Source organism: Synchiropus splendidus, chromosome 1 (genome assembly GCF_027744825.2).
Source record: "Synchiropus splendidus isolate RoL2022-P1 chromosome 1, RoL_Sspl_1.0, whole genome shotgun sequence".
NCBI lineage: Eukaryota > Metazoa > Chordata > Actinopteri > Syngnathiformes > Callionymidae > Synchiropus > Synchiropus splendidus.
This window is the reverse complement of record NC_071334.1, coordinates 41,708,807-41,730,551: the sequence shown is the minus strand read 5'-3', so window position 1 is coordinate 41,730,551 and position 21,745 is coordinate 41,708,807.

The following is a 21,745-nucleotide window of genomic DNA, read 5'->3' as shown; positions in this document are numbered from 1 at the left end:
TTAAGTCGATCAATTTGCCCAATAGAAACTCCAGAGCAGTGATTCTTCACCATAGGGGCGAGACCCATGGTTGGGCTGTCAGCACCCCATTGAGAGCCGCTAAAGGTTTTTTGTTTTGGGCCATGAGGCCAGCAAGACTTTCAGTTTTAATACATTTGCAACATACAGTGGCAATAGTGTCACAGCTGCAAATATGGGACAGTTACCAACAGTGACGTGCAGTCAGGGGAGGCGGAAAGAAAAAAATGTAAAATGAAAAAAATATATTAAATGGTTATATTTATCCACTGATTTACACGATGAATGCTTTTTTTAATTTCACCAGTTTCACCATTTTTTCACCAATTTTCACATTTACAGTTCAAATACTGAGAAGAGTAGCGCGGTGAGGCAGCCACCTGCTGAGCCTCACCATAGATGGCGCAATGACTCAACTAGCCATGCTGGCATGATATGCAGCGAGAACGTATTGCTGTCTCTCTGTATATCACTACTGAAATGTTCAAAACTGCACTACTACTAGCTGATGGATATCAGGATTTTTTTGGCTCAACAACTGTATGTGAGTTACTAGTTTCTTGTGCTGAGTGATCATAAAACGGCCGCGAAAAGCCACAAAGTGAGGCACACAGCTCTCCTGTCTCATGCTAGGGGGCACTCATGATCCCAGGGATTTTTCTTGCAACAACAGAAAAAGTGACAACAAACGACAGTCTTGATTGACCTTGCTGCTCTCACAACATGTTGAACTCAGTGAGAGAGATTACTGACGATCGAGAAGGTTTTAATCAGTGAAGTTCCAACATCAGAAATGATCAATGAATAGTCTGGTGATCTTCAGTAACTTGGGAAAAAATCAGGGTTTTTTCAGCAGTGAAAATATTTACTGTAGAGCGCAGCATTATTCATTTAAGCAAATGTCTGTGAATAGCAGGTGTTTATCAGCCTACTAAAGGTGAAAACACGTGAGTAATCAAACATCCGCACAAATCGCGCTCCCGGGCCGCTGCCCTGAGCTGCGCTCCAGAGTGCAATTTTCCTGCAGCTCCCAGCTGCACACCTCAGTGTTCTGGAAGTTTGAGAAGTTGTTTTTGAACCATGTTGTGCGCCCAGTCAGCGGTCAGACCCTTTACTGCCCGGCATCTATCATGCTTGTGTGGAGTCGCGCTGGACACGTAGTTTCCGGCGTCTAGCACCGAGTCGCCTGAGGCGAGAAGCTCACCCCCGCTTGCCAAACTGCAAAAAGGTAAGACCATAACTAACGTTTTTTGTTGTTGTTGTTTGTTTTTTTTGTGCTTTTTTGTATACTACAGTTTGTATGTGAAAAAGCTGATATAACCCGTTAACTGCTGCCAGTCAAATGGTGAATAGGCTTCTCTGTAGGGTTCATGTGTTTGTAAATCTGATTGTTAGGAAGTCAGTGCCTCACCAGCCATAAACATCACCGCATGTCACTGGCTACCAACTATGGAAAAGAAAAATATTGAAGAAAGAGATGCCGTCTCCAACAGTAAAAACTGTTCATGAACGCGCCTGTTGAAGCAGTTTTTAAAATTAATTAGAACCTTTTATGGCCATGCTTTCAATGGCACTTTACTTACATCTTCTATTTAGTTTATTTTCGGCAAAAGGCGTATATTATTTTTATTTTATGATTTTTAGATTGTGTTCAAGTGTATATATTTTTTTCTTGGTAAATTTGATGAATATTTTTTGCACCTGGTTGGACTTTTGCTGCAGGTTGGAATTTTCGATGACAAATATATTTGCAATGACCACATGGTTTCATGTCATTTCACAAGGTTTTGGTTTGTCAACATGTAAGTAGATTAAATATGGTTGCTGAACCCAAACAAAATCAAGCGTAATGAATTAGTTCTATTACTTCAATGGGCCCCGGCGGCCCATTTGTTCTGGGAGAGGTGGATCAAAAAGATCAAAAAGGTTAAGAATCCATGCTCGATACAGACTGTGGCGAAGTGATCTGTCCTGTTATCTGACCCGGATGAATGTTTAGTATGTATTGGATCGCTGTACCCTGCCACTTCATCGCTCAGCCACACAAAGAGGAATGACTGTATCACACCAATAAGACTTTGGGGCAGAGATATGATACCATGCAGTCCAATCTCCCAACTCTTGGTTGAATCTTAGTTCATTTCACTCGTCGCCTCTCCTTTTTCTGCTGACTAGGGACAACCAGGAGAGGGGGCTCAAGTAAATCTAATATAAAAGTATAATTGATTTGCTGATCCATAATCTGTTTGATTCGGCCCAGTTTCACGTACCCCCACTGCAGCAATGAGCTCCCCAGGGGCCTTCAGCGCCAGCCTCTGACATAAAGGTAGATGTAATTTTTCAACAATGCCAAAGATATTTAAAAATCATCAATCATCTCATCACCGTATTTTTGCACGATAGCATTGGGATGGTCAATAGTGTGTTCTTTAGGTTTGAGGAGGAAGAGACTCGCAGAAACTGGCAACACATTGCGAAGTACAGTCTGAGCGGTCAAGACTCAATTTCTGAGTGTCACTGATGTGCGTCATTATTACTGTTAGCACATAGAGTTCATGTAATTATTATACAGGTTTAAGTTTTTACATGTCGAATAGATTTAGATTTTCATTGAAGCAGAGAAACCTGATGACTTTTAGGAGTCTCATCTCAGCCCTATATCTTCAGTACAGAATGGTTGTGAACGTGGCGGTAATGTCACCTCCTAAAACCAACAAATCACATTTTTCACATCTTCTTAGTTCTTCGGGTTTGTTATGTGTTCACCGCAAAAATTGGTTAAGATCGAGGAACACACATACAGCATCAGGTTACACACACACAACTTCTCCATTGCATAGAAGGTTATTAGACATCATTATACCGTGATTAGTCTAGTAGTTTGTTTACATCCGCTACGTAGCTGAAGCTCGCGCAGCCGCACATCACCCAGTCCGGTCGTAGTCCAGCAACTTGGCTACATGCTACCGTAGTCCAGCTAGTCACCACATTATCCAGGTCGTGTAGTCCGACTAAGAGAAATCCAAATTTCTCTCAAGTAGTCGGACTAAACTGTTTACACGCAATGTCCGAACTTAGCGGGACTAACGTTCTAATTCAGTTTTCTCAGCCGCCATGTAAACATGCTCAGTGTCTCCGTAACCCTGATGCAGAAGACAAGCACTTTACTTATGTTTCCGCCAATGCTCCCAATGTGTGTTTCCCATCATGAGTGTTGATCAAGTCGGACGAAGTGGATGATGACAGTTGGGTTCATATTTGATTCACAACTTTTTATTGTATTCTGAACAGAAACATGGCGTCTATCTTAGCGATTTTCAAAGTAAGTGGTAAATAACTTCAAACATACATCATTGAAAGTCTCTCTTGTACAATCAATGTTATTTTCATTCCGTTCACCGCCACTGGATTTTAACTGGACTGAAGAAATATGCTATGTTCCACCTTATTTTCTGTCTTTCAAACATGCTATCTTTATACACACATTGATGTTATGCATGTCAGAAAATCGTAAGCTGGTGTCATCGTGAGGACAGACAACAGAACAGAACAGACAACATGGTGTGTCACTGAGTAAACAATGCTAATTAAGAGATACGGTGGGATTGCTTCGTTGACCTCTCTCCCCAACGTGTGTTTGTTTTTATTGTTCATGCTAATGAGACTTAATCCCCCTGTTCTTTCATTGTGGACTCGGACCAGCATGTGGTGTTGCAGCCAATGAGGTGAAGCTGTACTGCAATGTGGCAGAAGGGTTGGGGCGGCGTCAGCATTTCACGGAAGCTGACTAGGGCTTTATATTTTGGGGCAGAGGGATGAGGTGGTGTTGCTTGGGAGGATAAGCGGGATATCATGTCGGTAGAGGCCCCTGGCAGCTATTGTCTTGCAGTACAATGATATGTCTCACAAGTGAGCAGCGGGCCAATAATGAGGAGGGGGCCCCTCTGAACAGCGTGTTCCTGCTAATTGTTCTGCCGCCACAGTAGGAGAATGGAGCTGTCCACTCTCTCTCTCTCTCTCTCTCGCTTTCACACACATGTGCAAGCACACACACACACACACACGCACACGCACATCTAGCCCGGGCACATCCAAAATGCTGTCCACACACACTCCCCTCCTCTGTCTCTCATCATCTAACATGGGGATTGTATTCGCTAATGGCTAATTAAAGCTGGACTATTAATGGCTCTACATGCCACATACACGATAAGGAAAGTTAGAAGGATGAATTAACACATCTTCAACGTGTCAACACGTCCAATCAGACACTGGCTTCCTCATCAAACTAGTCGCAAGACTACTTTTGATTTGTAACGACTCCACCCCAATGCCACACCTGCAACCTCTACACCTTCCTGGTATTCAATGAAACACCTGCGTGTAACATTCTAACCTGAAGGCTGCCTTTGTCGCCAGCACAGGACACAAGTCCACTTTCCAAATGTCCAATATATGACGACACAGGAGTGAGGATGGGTCGACTGAGGACTAACTTAATGCGGAGGGAAGCAGTAATTGTGTATGACTGTGCTTTTGTTCTATTGCCTCAGACTCACATGCTTGCTCACCTGATCTCCCATTATCAAACCTCAACCCGGCCTCCTGATTGTCTCCCTAAAGAGACACTGCTAGGACATAGATGCTGTCTTTTGGTGACACAATGTATACGAGTGTGTCGCCTCCAACAAACATCAGCTCCCATCCCACAAGACTGTGCGATGGCGTAATGCATTGGTCACAGGCTTCTGTGAATTATGCTGAAAAGCTGGAGAGTTAGAGTTCTAGCACAGGTCCTCATTACATCTTGCTGAAGGAGGCTACTATTCATGAAACGTGATGGGGTTTTTTTCCATGGGTGGTTTTGTTTTGCGCTTTCAAGCTAAGCATCGGTCTGTCCGTTTTTGACCATGACAAGAATATATGCAGCTGTCCAATATCACCAAATCCAGACATTTTACTGTGCAGTGAAACCATGGGTGCAAGTGTAGGCAGGAGATGGAGCATGGGGGTCATGGGGTGCATCCAGAGGTCAGGCAAATACTTTATTGGTGGCAGCAAGTGAAATTATACACAAGTACTGGTAGGTTTGTCCCAGGGGCTTGTCTGTGGTCAGCAGGGGGGGTCAGTCACGCATGAGATGCTGCCCAATGATGCTTGTCTCTTGGTGATGGTGATCAGTCAGACTTGTGTGTTGGAAGCTCTTTTTCCGGCAAGTGTTTATTAAAAGGAACGAGTCTGTCACCCCCAGGATTTAAAAGCCTTTGCCTTCCTCTTTTCCCAGAGCATTCCAGTTGAAAGAGCACCGCTTCGACTTCTTGTGAGTGACACTTGTGGAGAAGCTGGTGACTGCTCTTCACATGGAGGCAGGCAGAAGGCGACGCTTCATGTGTGTGTTCATGATGTGTTGCTCGGTGGAGTTGAAACTCCCCTACAGTGCTGGAAGAGAATTTCAGTGGGTATCTCAAAATGGGGTTGGGAAGTGGAACTCCTTTTTTGTGTGCAGCTCAGCATATCTGCAGCCTTGCACATTTGAAGAAAGAGTAACACAACATGCTGAACAGATGAGAGGAAGATGTGTAATGATTAGCTAACCGGGCAGGTTGGTATCAGGAGACGCAGCTTTATGGTTGCCTTCATGCTCTGTCAGTTTAGCCCCTTTAAATAGCAGGAAGAACTATTTCCTTGCCTGTGGCTCTGTGACCAGTACGGAAGAGCACTGCCCAACACCAATACCTCATTGTCCAATTAATATGTGGACCATGAAATATCATTGGATTGTCATCCTGTAAATACTGAACGTATTGGAATTATCTGTCCATGCAGCAAGATCATTTCGCTTGAATTGGGGGGGGTTAAATTTTTTTTTTTTTTTTAACTTTTGTCCTCTCCAAAATAAGTCTAATGTACAAAATCTAACCATAAAACAGCACAGAATATTTCACGCCCTCTAAATAAGTGACACTAAAAATAAGTGTAAACAGAAACCTCATTGTCAACATGTATTTGAAGCTCATTACCTGCATATAGTAGCGGTGAGTCTTCCAATCAACTAAACAAGATAGATGTTTGAAAATAATTTTCTTTCCCGCCACAAAAGATTAAAAGAAGAATTCAGTTCACTGATTTGTTACTGAACCTCTTTCCTGGAATACGGGTGAGTAATTACACAAAGGTTTACATCACATCTGACTGGCTTGCAAGATTTTTTAAGAAGTACAAACATATGTTAACACACCCACACACTGTGATTATGACTGTATCTCAACATGCTTGAAATAAGAGCAATAAAAAACCCTAGAATGAAGCAATTTGAGTCTGTTACTGAATCTTAAAACAAGATTTATTTTGATGAGACAGGGGCAGAGATGCCAAATATCTCTATATAGCAATACATTTAAGCTATTTACCTCATTATCTCAATAGATTTCCTGTTATTGACAGAAAAGATAAGGTTATGTTGGTTGAGAAAAGTCGAACCCCAGAAATAGGAAATATCCTGGTGGTCATTGGGCGAGAGACCTCCATCTCAGGGCACACACCCATGCACACCATGGGGCAAAAAAGTGTCCAATTCACCTACTGAACATGTCTTTGGGCTATGGGAGGAAACCGGAGCACCCGCGTGCGTATACAAACCCAAGAGTCATTTGTGGCCCAAACACAAAAAACAGCAAAAGAGATTGACATACACTTGTTCTCCATCAGTAAACCTGATGGATGGAGGCAGCTCACTCCCCAGTTATCTTCCTCCTGCGCAGCACGTCCCCTGTCTTCATATTAAATCACACTTGACACACCTGGAGCACTGACGTGCCTCATCCATATTTTATTCCTCTGCGGTTTTTAATACTGCAGCAGTTTTTAGGATGCCAAACTGATATTTATTAACTGACCCAGGCCACAGAGGTACAATTGGGTGGGGAAAAATAATCAGGTTTGTTCTGGAAGTGTGAATGCAAAGGAGGTGTGACAAGGTGGTGAAGTAAGCATAATCACCATCAATATTGTCTTGAAAAAGCTCAGAGTCCTATTAAGAATGAGGTTTCAACATCAAGACTGAGAAGTCCAGGGAAGAGTTTGTGAATAAAAAATAAATGGTGCTTTTTGATACTTGAGGATCCATCAGTTAAATTGTGTAGGGCTGTAATGGTCTACTAAACAATGAACATGATGCCTGGCCAAAAAAAGTAGTCTCTCTCAAAAATTCTCATACAATGAACATGAGTTGATCGCCTCACCAAATAAAGTTGCTTTGATGCACATGTGATATTGTTTAGGAAAATATCTGCAGGATTTATTTTCAAGTTTTCACCATTACTGATGGAGTTGTGGTCTAGATTATATCGTGAACCATCAATGTATTAAAAGCGTTCCCAATGCGTCACAGAGTGAATACACCCCAAAAAATCCACTGATCCAATAACCTGGTCATTAAGAATGAATTCTGGTAGTCGGTTGATTTGTGACATGTAATGTTGCCGGTCACATACCCTAAACCCAAATTCTTTCTTTGGTCAGGAATTACCAGCACAATGATATTTTTAAAGCAACCCTTATTTAAAACATGAGACAAATGAAAATCCAAAAAGCAGTAACATAAATTCAATCAAGGTCACTCTGTGTTCTTTCATTCAGTTGTGAGAAAAATTCCTTTTCTTTGATCAGTTTAGTTGATATTTTTTGCATTTGTCCTTTCAGCTGAGGGAGATGCCTTTTGTGGTGCTAATGGCACTTGAGAGCCACCATACCAAGATAGGAGAGCTGGCTTCTCGCTCACCCTGCGAGTGGATAAGGATAAAAAGCCTCTCATAAGCCTCAACACATTTCCTGACGCTATTTATTTTGTTTTGGCTTTCTTTAGAATGTGAGAGATGAACAGTTACACCATAATCAATTTGGCTTCCGCTCTTAAACAGAATTGCAGGAATAAGTGGGGAAACAAGTGGAAGAATCGACTTGTCCATGTATGAAACGCTCTTGTAAGAGCACCAAAACAAAGTCATTTAGTCTTTCCCAAAGAAAATCCCTGCCCTTTGATATTTGTAAATTATGTATAGGAGACTTCCAAATCACAGCAATTCAATTTACTATTACTGGAGCTGTTATTGGTGCATAAAATTTAAGACTGATAGACCTGTTGTGTGGTGAAAGGCTATGGATTCACATTTCCCGAAAGGTCATACAGATCAGTTAATTAGTCACCAAATGGTTCCAAATTTTCCACAGAGCTTGTCCTCCATTCTGCCTCTTGAGTTCTCATTTCCTTTCCAGTTTCCTGGATTGCTTTTCTGCTTCATATTCAACGGACACAACCCTCCCCACGCAACAGCCCTGTCTCTGCCTGTGTGGATTCAACCAACTCAACCCTCCCCACACCCCAACATCCCTGTCTCTGCATCTGGAGTAACTTTTCAGGGTCTTCATTTTGTGCGCTCTCACCTATTTGTTTCTTAAGTCAGAGACATTCTGAGGCCCTAGATTCATTTGTTTCGAATTTGATTTCAACTATATACTCTATGTATCTGAGTGACACAGTAGTGCCATGGTAAGCACTGCCGCCTCTCAGCAAGAAGGCTCAAGGTTTGAATCCACACTCTAAATTAGACCTAGAACAGTGATCCTCATGCATGTGTAAGACAGGTGCACCCCATACTGTAGCACTCTCCCCTTGCAACAAGAAGGTAGTGGGTTTTATGCCCAGGATGCTTCTGAGAGATTGTCAACTTTAAGTGGCTCTTCATAGTTACCAAACCATAGCAAGCTCTTCCCATGTATTCATGTTGGTGGACTTGCCATTTGTCCAGGCACTGACTTAGGAATGTTGTCAACCTGGATTGTAGGATGTTATTCAAAATCAACCGGTGCAAAACTGTTTTGTTTTTCATTCTTTTTTATTGCATGATAAATTATTAACTCTGAAGTGCTTGATTTTCCAAATTGTGATCTGATTTTGACATGTACCCTTTAATCTGTAAATCAAATGCATGTTCTCCCCACATGCGCATGGGATCTCCGGTTACCTCCCATATCCCAAAGACATGCTTGCTAGGTTAACTGGACTCTCTAAAATTGCCCCCCTTGGTGTTCATCTGCCCTGCGACCTGTCCAGGGTGTATTCCCGCCCCTCACTCAATGGCTGCTGTGATAGGCTCCAGTCCACAGCCCTGAACAGGACTAAGCGGTTAATTGGCAATGTATCTATGTGCACCACTGACCTTTCTTCAGCGCAGACAGCACCACTGAACCTAGAGCTTATATACCGGTGCAGCTTATGGATGAACAAGATCTGTATTCCTTCTTAAATTTAGTGGGTGGGGGTAATGATCCAGCACATCTAGCGTCCAGTATTTACTAATAGGATTTTGGTTGGAAACAAACTACTTTGCTGCTGCTGTTTCCTTGCAACATTTCCAGCTTCCACTTTGGAAAGATGTCCCTATAAAGTAGACTTCATTTTGGTCTACAGCTTTTATACCACCGGCTCTGTATCATGTTATTGACTGCTGTGTGTGTTTCAACAGTCTAAAGAGCGGTACATCAGTTATCTGCCAACTCAAAAAACATGCCTTTATAAGTTATAGTGCTGATGAAGTAACAAATTCTGTTCCATGTATTTTTTTGACTGTTGATTTTCCTATTTAAATTAGGTGTCCAGTACACCGTTGCGATGAACCTAACTGTGAATGACTTAATGCCCACAGCAGGTGTGTCTTCCCACAAGTTTGATGTGAATCAATCGCTCACTGTGCTGAATGTGCGTGGGCTGCTGGATATTGACTTTATATGGGCACACAATTTATGAATGTGCACATGCCACTGTGCATCCGAATGATTTGAGATATATTGTTAGGCTGTAGCAGCTTCCTTCCTACATGGTCTAAAATATATTGGTTCATAAATTATCTCTGATACAGAAGTCTGGCACGTCTGTCACTTCGTCTACTCAATGTCAACTCACAATGGAGAGATTGTCTACTTTAAGTGGCTCTTTATATTTACCAAACCATAGCAAGCTCTTCCCATATGCTCATGTTGGTGGACTTGTCGTCTGTCAAGGCACTGATTTAGGAATGTTGTCAACCTGGATTGTAGGATGTCATTCAAGATCGACTGGTGAAAAACTGTTGTTGTTTTTTTCCATTCCTTTTTATTGCACGACAATTTACTCTGAAGTGCTTGATTTACCAAATTGTAATTTGATTTTGACATGTATCTTTTAATATGTGCCTTTAAATTGAAATGAATGGAAACATTTGAATGACACAGCCACAGAAAGTCCTCTTTTGGTGGCATGTAGGTTGACTGATTTGTCCAAGCATGAAAGAATCCTTCTCCACCTACATTGGCCTTACACTGAAAATAAAGATCTAGTTTTAATATGCAAAAATCATTTTATTTCTTCTCAATGTTAAAGAAAAATGTATAATAATACTTTTGTCATTTCAGAATTCTCATTTGATTTCCATCTATTGCATATTTTAATGTCAAAATAACAACTGTAATTGACCTAACCCAACACTGTCTGATTTTGCTGCAGATTTTTTTTTTTTTAACTGCTATGAAAGTTGTGATCATATATGGGCCTTTGCATTTTAGCTGGTAAAAAAACTGTTCCTCACCACTTTTAGCCTAAAATAGCTACATGTTGCAAAGATTTTAACAAAAAAAATACTTGGCTGACAATGTGTAGTGAGCACTTGTTAGTTCCTCACAAGGGCGGAGACTGACGGAGGTTTGGATGGGCAGAGTCAGAGAGGTAAAGGTGGGGAATGTTGTGTGTGTGAGCGGAGTTGTTCATGTCTGCGACCCCTGGTGGCAATATTTGTGGGCAAATGTGAGCGTTTGGCGTTGCACAATGACTTCATCTCAACAAGGAGGGACAGAACATAATGGAGCACGTGGTAAAAAGAGGGGCGGGCGAGGGAGACTGAAGTGACTGGTGTGATTGGCCACTGTGATTGGACAAAATGACTCAACTTGGTTGAAATCGTGTTCGTAGTTGAAATTGCAACATTGCAATGACTATGCTCCATGATAAACTGAGAAGACAACTCACTGTAGAAGAGCAACAGTTAGCCTCGTTCCCATTAATAAACCCATCAGTTCCTCACATTTTAATGAGCCACTGAAGTTTCTTCCGTGTCTGATTTGATGAGTAATGAATGAGTAAATATGTCTGAAATGAACCACAGCTGGCAAGTGGGGCATGTGTCATCGGTGGAATCCATCAACTTACCTTTGATTACTGGTGAAACAGTGTCACCACATACAACACCTCCACTTCAAAGGGTGGTGCAGCTGAAGCGTGAGAAAAGATTGCATCAATCAAAGATACTGTGGTTGCAGTGAGTTTTTGCTCGAGACTTTCTTTTCCTTGAGATTTGAATACTGACTCGTTACCATTTAAATGTTGACTTGTAACTCGAAAAGCAATGACTTGGCCTTCATTCTGCTTATAAATAACAGTCGCCGGCCATCTTCGGTTAACTCGTGTGTCTTGGTTTTGGTCGGATAGAGGCTGGTGGAACAGCAGTCATGTGGCTGTTGTGAATCATAGGTCGAACAATAAAAGCTTTATCTTTTCTTCCAAAATGGAATCCATTAAAAAGATCAGTCCTGCGTGGCTTGCTCAGAGATGTGCATTGTACACAGTTAAATACAAAAGCAGATATTGTTAAAATAACAGTGTTGCTTATTTACAGGCACATTTCAGACTGTCAATCATCAGTTGAGGAATTATTCTTTGTTTAGTGGAGTAATGTTTTTGCACAAGTAAAGCAGTTGTAGTTTTGTGACGATAAATTACTGGCGTTTTTATAGGACACATTTCATGCCAAATCAGTTCCCTAATTTCAGTGATAACTCTTTATTTCTTAAGGTTGAGACATAATTGTCTGTATTACACCAAACTGCGTCAGACTCATTTGGTGTTCTGACTAGAGGTGGGGCCAATACCAAAAAAATCTCAGTCGAGTGTTGTCCAGTGCCGTTTTTTTTCCTCAACCAAATCATACACAAAAGTCACTTTTTTTTTTTTTAATTAATAACACAAACTTACTGAGTAAGAATATTTTTGAACAACACATATAGAAAACATTGCTACTGTAAAAGCTAGAAATAAACAATAAAAAAGCAAGGTCCATAATGTAAAATAAATTTGTTTAATTCCCTTTTCAATGAACTATTCAAACCCCCAATGTGAACTTCACTTGTTAAATGGCGGAATGTTGCCTGCTAACCTGGCAGGGAGTATCTGGGGTCCAGGTGTGCTATTAGCTGCTGATAACGGTCCTCTCGTCTTCAACGACGGAGCTGAGCTGCTCGTGCAAAACAATAAAATCCATTAGCATTGGTTTCGCCTGTGGTTAGCCCCAGTTAGCATTTGTTCATTAGCCTCATGCTAGTGCTCGAATTCGATGCTGTGATATGAGGCCAAGTACCTTTTTTTATTGCTGTGTCTAAGTTGGTGGGTGCACACATTGCAAACTGCAATTCGGTTGTCATTTTCCTGGACGGAGAACTATCGGCAAACACCCGCCACTGCCCCGCCTGGCTAGTTCTCATGTCTGCAGCTGCAGGTCTGTTCTGCAGGGTCAGAAATGCCTGTTTGTTTTGTCATTTTTACATTGTGATGTGAAACTTTAAAGAATAATAGCATTTCCCCACATGTATGAATATAAGTAGTATATTATTAAAAATAAATCTATAAATCAGAAAAAAATGGCTTATACAGGATACAGTAATTGATTGACCAATGTCATAAATGCCCATATCGAAAGCCATAAATCGGCCAGCCAATCGATCAGTGCAGCCCTAGTCTGATTTTCAGACCATGTCAGTTTCAGCTCTGTTCATACAGTACACACACAGGATACATACAAACTGAAGTCTTTCAAATGCACAACATGTCACGTCTACATGTCTACATGACATGTCTACTTGCTATACATTTTTACCATTCAGTGGTCCAAATCTTTACAAGGCTGAAATGACTGTACTCCGCCCCAATGGAAATAATTCACCTCACACTTGGTGCGACAACCTTGCACTGACAACAAGTGAAGAGTGCTCTTTCTTCAACTTTTCATCAGTGACCAGCGGATTTTGTCCTTGAAGGTGACTTGACTACTTAACATTCCCACCTAAACGCAGCGTGAATTGGGTCTGCAGGGGACGACCAGGACACAGAGTCACTGTGATGACTCTTTCACCGTTTTCTACTGCCGTCCCTGTCAGCTGACATTGATTAATTGGATTAACCCCAAATTATCTTAATCATGGATCAATTTCCATTTTACTGCATTGAATATACCTTAATTGAATCTAAGGATTGTTTGTTATACGCATGCAGACTGCGCACACTAACTGGTAACTCGTACTCAACGGCAAGATTGTAATGGCAAGTTTTACTGACTGTACTGTCTGTTTTTGGGAGGTTGGTGCCGAGGACAGACCAAGTAAAATAGATTTTTAGAAGGTTAAATCACAGTATCAATCAGTGTCCATGGCATGACAAGTTGTCAAATAATGACAATGAATATGTCGCTTAAGGTGAATAGTGGAAGGATTCAAAGGCAAGAAGGTGAGCAGTTCTGCTTGTTTAGAATTTTCAGATTGACTGAGAGAGAAAAAATCATTACACAAAATTATAACTCAAATAATGTGTATTATTATTTTATAATATAATTATTAAATACATATATGCAGACAGTAAAGGATGGGGGGAGAAGAGGAAAAACAAGAGGACAGGATGGAGAGCAGGGACTCTGAATGTGGGAACTATGACAGGGAAAGCTAGAGAGTTGACATGATGCAGAGGAGCAAGGTGGATATTCTATATGTTCAGGAAACCAAGTGGAAAGGCAGCAAGACTAGAAGCTTAGGAGTACGGTTTAAACTGTTTTATCATGGTGTAGATGGAAAGAGGAATGGAGTGGCAGTCATCCTGGACAAGTTTGTCAGGAATGTTCAAGAAGTGAAAACAGTATCGGACAGAGTGAGCAGTCTCAAGTTAGAAATTGAAGGGTTCATCTTCAATGTAGCTAGTGCTTATGCCCCACAGGTGGGGTGTGACCGTGACCTTGAACTAGGTGAACTGCAGGAGAGTATTCACAGAGGTGAGAGAGTGGTCATTGGGGCAGACTTCAATAGACATGTTGGTGCAGGAAGTGATGGGGAAGTTTGGTATCCAGGATAGGAACACTGAACAGTCCAGTAGATCAGGACGTGGTAAAGATTAGTAAGGCTGAAGTGAGAAGGGCATTGAAGAGGATGTAGAGTGGAAAGGCAGATGATGATATACCTCTGGAAGTATTTAGGCGAGGTGGCCGTATACTTTTTGGCTAGAACTTCTTATAAGGTCTTTGAGAGCGAGAGGATTCCTGAAATGGAGGAGAAGTGTGTTGGCGCCCATCTTCAAGAACAAGGGAGATGTCCAGTGTTGTGGCAACTATAGAGGGACAAAGTTGATGAGCCATACGATGAAGTTGTTAGTGCTATTGAGGGTAGCAGGCAGTGCTGGAGCCTATCCCAGCAATGGGCCTGTACAGATAGGGTGTAGTTCAGGACTACACCTTATACAGGTCACCAGTCCATCACAGGTCACACACACACATCATTCGGACACACACACGCACACACCTAGGGGCAATTATAGAGTGTCCACTTAATCTAGTGAGCATGTCTTTGGACTGCGGGAGGAAAACAGAGTACCCGGAGGAAACCTACACAGGACATGCTAATTCGATCCAGAAAGGTCCAGAGCTGGAACCCTGAAACTTCCTGCTGAGAGACAGTAGTGCTAACCATTGCTCCACCATACCACCGGACTGATCAGAAAAATGTAAGAAAATCTGTGAAATCCTGACACAGCAAATATTTTTTTTTCTTTTGAATAAAAATTCCCAGGCTACACCAGACTGAGCCAATCGGAGATATATTGAATAGCTACTGGATCGTCTCATTCCCTTTGTTATCTCTCCCACTGCCTCTCCTCATGACTCGCTGCCACTTCCTCTGTGTTGCCACTGTCTCCCACTGTTGTTGTTCTAAACAAGCAGCAGGGGTTGTGGGCAGAGGCCTACACTTCAACTGGGTGTGTGACTCACTGTCGGGGTGATCGAAGAGATAGTGTGGCACTCAAGTATCAAACTGTACCACGTCCATTTTGCTCAATCTCAGCCACAACAGCAAAGCTGATTCACTGCTATTGCTCTGCACCGGCCTGCTCTAAGACACACTGAATAAAACCACAGTTTAATTCAGATTTAATTGCACATTACGTCTGATGCAATCGCCCTCCAGGTGCATTCATCAACAAACACGCTCAAGCATAAAATAAAGCAATGTGTGTCGAGACACATGCTCAATAAAAAACATAAAACACCATAAAAGAAATATTAACATAAATCTTCAACCTGAAAACCAATGGAGCATGAAAAAAACACGTACTCTACAATATATTGAGCATCGAAAGCATGTGATATAACTCATAAACATGTAACATGTAACATGCAAACTAAACTAAAGTCTACATAAATATGGAACAAAAGTGTTTCCTTGTGTTGCTGGCAAGAGAAGATATTCTGTGAAAACAGTGGGATGTCATGGGGTAAACTTAATTCACGCTACGTAGCTGGGGATATATGGTTGTATCAGCTCTCTGTGTACCCACAGAGGGGGCATAAGCGCTTGAGATCCCCGTTGAACACAGCTGTACAGTCCACATCTCTGGTGAAATACTTAGCCTGGGGATTACAGGGCCGCTTGCATTTGCATAACTCCATTAAAGCATATTTGCTAACTCGCTCTCCTTGTCTAGCTCAATCTGACTCCCTCACGCAGAGACACCTGTGCAGGCAAAGCTGTGGAGATGTTGCCCCTGCAGAAAGAAGAATTACATTTTCATGCGCATTTCAGGAAACCCTAATCCCAGCTACAGCTGTGAAAATTAAGCAGCCATAGAGAAAAAAACAGAACTAAGAGGATAGCAACCTTGTGTGTTTCCACACTCCCTCGCTCCCTTGTTGGGCTGACCCAACATGAGAAGATGGAAGCCATAGCAAGTCTCAGATGATTAGACTGCTGCTATTGTACCAATAGCAGTAGAGTTGCTAGACTCGCTAGATTGAAGAATGAACAATTTATCACCCCTAACTCACAAATACAGAAACCCGTAATGTCCATGAGGAAATACGAGCAAGTCCAATCTAAAATTCGTACGGGACGTAATCAACGTTAATACTTCAAAATGGGTAGTCAATCAATGCGAAACTTGTTTTCAGTCATGTTTGAACTGGAATCTGGATCTCTCTCTATTTGGGGGATAATCAGGATCACAATTAGATTTATTGCCATGGTCAGTGGGGATGCCACCAACTCAGAAAGTGCTTTGCAAAATGTGCTGTCAAACGTAAAATAAAGTAAAATAAAATAAAATAAAATAAAAAGGCTGATCACAAATGGCCAAGGGGAAGAAGCTGTTCCTGAGACCGGAGGTTCTGGTCTGGATTGACAATGGAAATGGGCGAACCAGGACGGAGGAACTGTGATTCTCCTGAAGTCTATGATCATCTCGACTGTCGTCTAGGTGTTGAGCTCCAGGTTGTTGTGGCCACACCAGGACACCAGCCGCTCCACCTTCCTCCTGTCAGCCAATTCATCTCCATCTGAGATGAGCCCGATGATGGTGGTGTCATCCGCAAACTTGATCAGCTTCACGGACTGGTGACTGGAGGTGCAGCAGTTGGTGTACAGGGAGAAGAGCCATGGAGAGAGAACACAGCCCTGAGGAGACCTGATGTTGAGGGTCCGAGTGTCGGAGACTGTTATCCCCAGCCACACACACCGATTCCGGCTGGCCAGGAAGTCTGTAATCCATCTAGAGAGGCCGTCGGGCACGTTGAGCTAGTGAAGCTTGTCTTCAAGCAGACCTGGGAGAATTGTGTTAAAAGCTGAGCTCCACATACAGGATCCTGGCATAGGTTCTTGGGGAGTCCAGATGCTGACGATCAAGGGGTGGGGTGGCTCCTTGAAGCGACAGTAATAGTTGTTCAAGTCCTGTGCAAGAGCGAGGTTGTTCAGGGTGGGAGGGACAGGTTGTTTGTGACCACCTTGAGGCCTCTCCACACCGCAGCCATGTCATTGACTGAGAACTGCTGCCTAAGTTTGTCAGAGTATACGGCTTTAGTTTATTGGTGGCAGCCCTGAACACCTCCCAGTTTGTGGTCTCCATACAAGTCGCCAAAGTGCTGTTCAAACGTGTCCATCGTGTAAATGCAGTGAGCTTTCTGCCAGCATTGTCTCGTACTTGTGCGCTGGCAATGAAACTAGAGAGTTCTGAGACAGTAGGATCAACGTGACTGGGCTGAGCGTTTATTGATAGCATAGCTGCCTGTGGTTCTGAGAACCTGGTGACTCAGATGATACCATTTCCTTCTCTGGAGCCTTTATAGCAGCGGCCCCCGCAGTGTCCCTCACCCTGCATTGCTTGCAGTCACACTTCCCTTCCTTGTCTTCCTCTCCCTCCTGTCCTTCTCTTCTTCACTGGTCTGAATCATGAAAGTGTGTATTCGATGGTCCTTCTTCACGGGTGTGAGAAGGAGCTAAGTTATTGATCCTGGGGCCTCTGGGAGGAGAACAATAGGTCCCTCTGAAGACACTCCGGAGCACAAACACTTTCCCTGCAGCCTCGCTGCTAGAGAGACCACAGAGCCGGAGAGGAGTTGAAAAACAGCTTTGCTTTCTTTTGCTGCTTTGCTTTCCTCTTGCAGCTGATTGTTAAAAGCCTGGAGGGGAGGAATGATGAAGAGGGGCGAGGAGGAGGAGGAGGCCAGACTTTGGCATTGCTGAATTCCCCGCAGACTCATGTGCTGTTTAGGCCGAAACCCTGAACCTCGTGAACCTGCCCTGTGCAGAGCAGCTCTGGGCCAATCGTGCAAATGCACAGGGCCTAGAACTGTGACACCCTGGAGGTCGATGGTTCAAATCCAATACTTGAGTGCCTGAAGGAATGCTGAACTTCCTCTGCATGTAAACCCAAACCAACCCCAGTCACCCTTCTCAACACCCACCCACAAACATCTGAATTTGGTCCTGGGTTCACTCGATAAGCTGGATGAAAGCTTTTCAGTTTCCAATGATTTGCAGCAGCTCGCGGAGAGAACCAACCAACTAGAGTTGGTCGGCACGTGATGTCATCATGGCAAGTGCACGCAAGGGCATTCGGGGAGAGGTTGACGACATCATCAATTTGAGACAGCAAAAGCCTGCAGTCTGTTTCTTTGGTTCATGAGCCTGTTGTGTCGAGAAATCATTTTAATTATGTGAGGAAATTGCCATGTATGTTTGAAATGGGTGGTCCTCATCCTGCATGGCAAGCAGTGGCGTTATATAAAGTAATATATTTAATACAAGTCTAGCAGAATTTTAACATGGTCATGACTCAGACAGCTCCTTTCATTATCCCTTACTTCTACAATGGTACTGGTTAGGTCAGCAATCTGAAAAGATTATTTGAAAACCTGTGGTGTGAGTCACATTTAGTTGGAGTGTACTTAAAAACTGTGCAAAATGTTTTGCTTACCATGAAAAAATAGCACTATGAGTAATTAAGACAGACTGCAATGGTTGACATCATTCAAAGCGACAAAATGTGCCCAATAGATGCTTCTGAGAAGTGAAATGAATATGCTGACAGTACCACATAAAACCTCGAGAAATTGTGACTTGAATTCACTTGTACAAATTGCAGTCTTTTGACTCATAAGTATTTGAGTCCATAACAAATAACAGAAGTGCAGTTAGTTACTAGTTGACAGAGGAGCTGTTTCAGTAAACTTCCCCACAAACAAATCAAATATCCATTTGACCCAGTCTTTGAGACACCAGCAGCAGCCGCCGATGTCAGGATGTCAGGCAGGGGTGGGAAAACTGTTCCACCGAGGGCCACGGTGGGTGCCGGTTTTTCTTCCGGCCTATATGTATATATGTATAAAAAGATATATATATATATATATATATATATATATATATATATATATATATATAGCACCTGCCCGTTTGTCATGTTTGGATTGTGTTGTTTTGAATTCTAAACTTCAAGAGACTAGAGCTTAGCAGGTCAGTTTGGGTTAGCAAATACTTGTTGTCATTTTGACTGTACATCTTGAGACGTGTGCATTTCTGGATGTTAAAATGTGCAGCTACAAACCATAAGTGGACTTGGTTAGAGCACAATTCTTGCTTCAGAGAAACAAGATAGTTCACACTGGATGGAATAAACAAACTGTACCCTTCTGAGACCAGAGCTCGTCTATCAACAGTGCCAGGTCGAACGCAGAGGCAGGTCAAAACGCCTGATTTTACCTCTGCTACACACATGCTTGCTGACCAAGGCAGCACGGGTCGCAAGGGCTTGTATACACTGTTTATCTCATTATGCAAAGTGGCTGAGGGATACAAGAGGCCGCGGAATAGCATAATCTGTGCAGTTCATTTTGAGTCTCTTATATGTCTGAGCATTGGTTGTATTGATTTGTGTTCAGATGAATCTTCAAGCTTTGAAGGATCAGGATAAAACTGAGGTCAGGGGCACTGTCCATCTCAAACTCCATAATATTTTATTATTTCTAAGTACAGAAAAGTTGCCTTTGTGTGTTAGAATATAGTTTTTGGATTTATTGTGCAGGATAGCAGCATGACTGATGACCAGATATGCAAATCGCGAAAGCCAAACACAAGTCAAGACCATTAATAGAGGGCAAACATACATTTAAACTTCGTTCAAGAAAGTTACTGCTTCTTAGTTTCTGACTGTTTCTGTGAGGTGATGGATGACCAGCGGCGATTCATATCACAAAACTTCCGATGTGTTCTGCCCACAATGCATTGCACTTCTCAGCAGGAAATGAGAAAGGCGCTCCATCGATGGCATGCCGCAGCAGCGGAAAACAATTTCCAACTTTTCAATTTTGTCAGTGTCACTCCCTTTAGTTTAGTGGTCACTCCTGCAGGCGACTCATGTGGTGACTCATAATGAATGTGTTTCTCAAACTGACAACAGCAACCATGAACTTCCACCGCCGCTTATTGACTACGTTTTAGAATCATCCTGAAGCTTTATCGCCCCAAGTTTGCGGCGGCAACTGGCACTTTATGCTCCTTGGCTTGCTCTCACTTTCACAAATCTGTCATCAAAAGCTTTGGGTTTTAACTCCTGTGTTTATTTTTTGACAGTCACAATCTCCATCAACATCTCTTAAAGTTGAACTGGGATTTTGATTTCCAGAAGCTGTCAGTGTTCCTGGACAAACATCATTTGTGATAATAAGTAAGTGCAGTGATGTTTCTACACTTTATCACTCATTACATAGGGTGACGCAGAAGGCAACCTTCCACAAAAATCAAAACTTTCCCTCATACTGCATAGCCTGATGCTGCAGGCCAGTCCATCTTCACTCCCATGACATACCTGTAGCATATTGACGTTGGCAATGTTGCCTTTTGCGTCCTTTACCGACGACAAAGGCAGCACGGAGGTTGGGGTTAGGTAAGTCATGGGATGGTGCTCCATTTATTCTATGTTTAATAATGAGCCAAATTGCTATTTAAAATCCATCAAATAGCTGTGCGTTTTAGTCATGTGACTTACTGTCCCTCAGTAGGAGAGCCACAACAACTGTCATCAAGTCTCCTTCAGTGTCTCCCCACGCTCGCGCATTCCCGCACCTCCACATTGGTAGTACTTTTGTTTTTTTCTCCCCCTGCGCGTGCGCCATGTGGCCCCACGCAACGCACCATCCGCACCATCAGGCCTGAAACGCTACAAAAGGAAACCGTCCAGTCCAGTCCACAACTATGCATAATATTTGCACTGAAGGCTGCCTTTTTCATCAGCACAAGGACGGAAAGGCTGATTTTACCAACATCAATATATTAAGTCATGGGAGTGAGGATGGGTTGTGTTGGGAAAGTGGACTTTTGCATCCTTTGCTGATGTCAAAGGCAGCCTACTGTGTTGCTTGCTGACGCATAGGTCTTTCAAAAGTGTTTTCCTTCCCGTGTCGCATTGCAGGCAGCGGTTGTGGATCTCACATTGCGCAGAAGGCACAGAGGAAAAATCTAGAAGCTCTCGGCACTGACTTACAGTACTTTGGATGTCAGCTGCTACATGTAAAACCGCTGATGTGGTTCTCCTTCTCCCCTTGATGTTTGGGAGGCTTTAAATACCAATTGACATGTTGTTAGATGTAAATCAAAAGGAACCCCATCCCATCGCTGTCCTAACCCTAACATCTGGCTATCTTTTATGTGGCGTGCTGCCCACGGCATCAGGATGTGCCGTGGAAGGCGGAATATGTGTTTCAGTTGAAAAACGAATGAGTCAACATGCAGTGCCGAAGGCTGCCTTCGGCATCAGCAAAGGACGTAGAAGTCCACCCTCTCAACGTTAATATGTATTACACCATGGGAGTGAGGATGGATTGCGAGCGCAACATTGGACTGTCCAATGTGTTATCAGAACCCCAGGGATAAGGGTTAATATTCCGATATTACTCCACGATTTGATTTACGGTGTATAGTGTTATAGTTAAAGAGACGCAAATTGAGATCTTTTCTTGTCAGGAGGACGCCTGGCTAATGAGTGAGAGGTTATGTCTATGGGAAGACCCAGGACATGTTGGAGAGCTTCGGGGAAGCTGTGCAATCTTGACAGAATACTTAG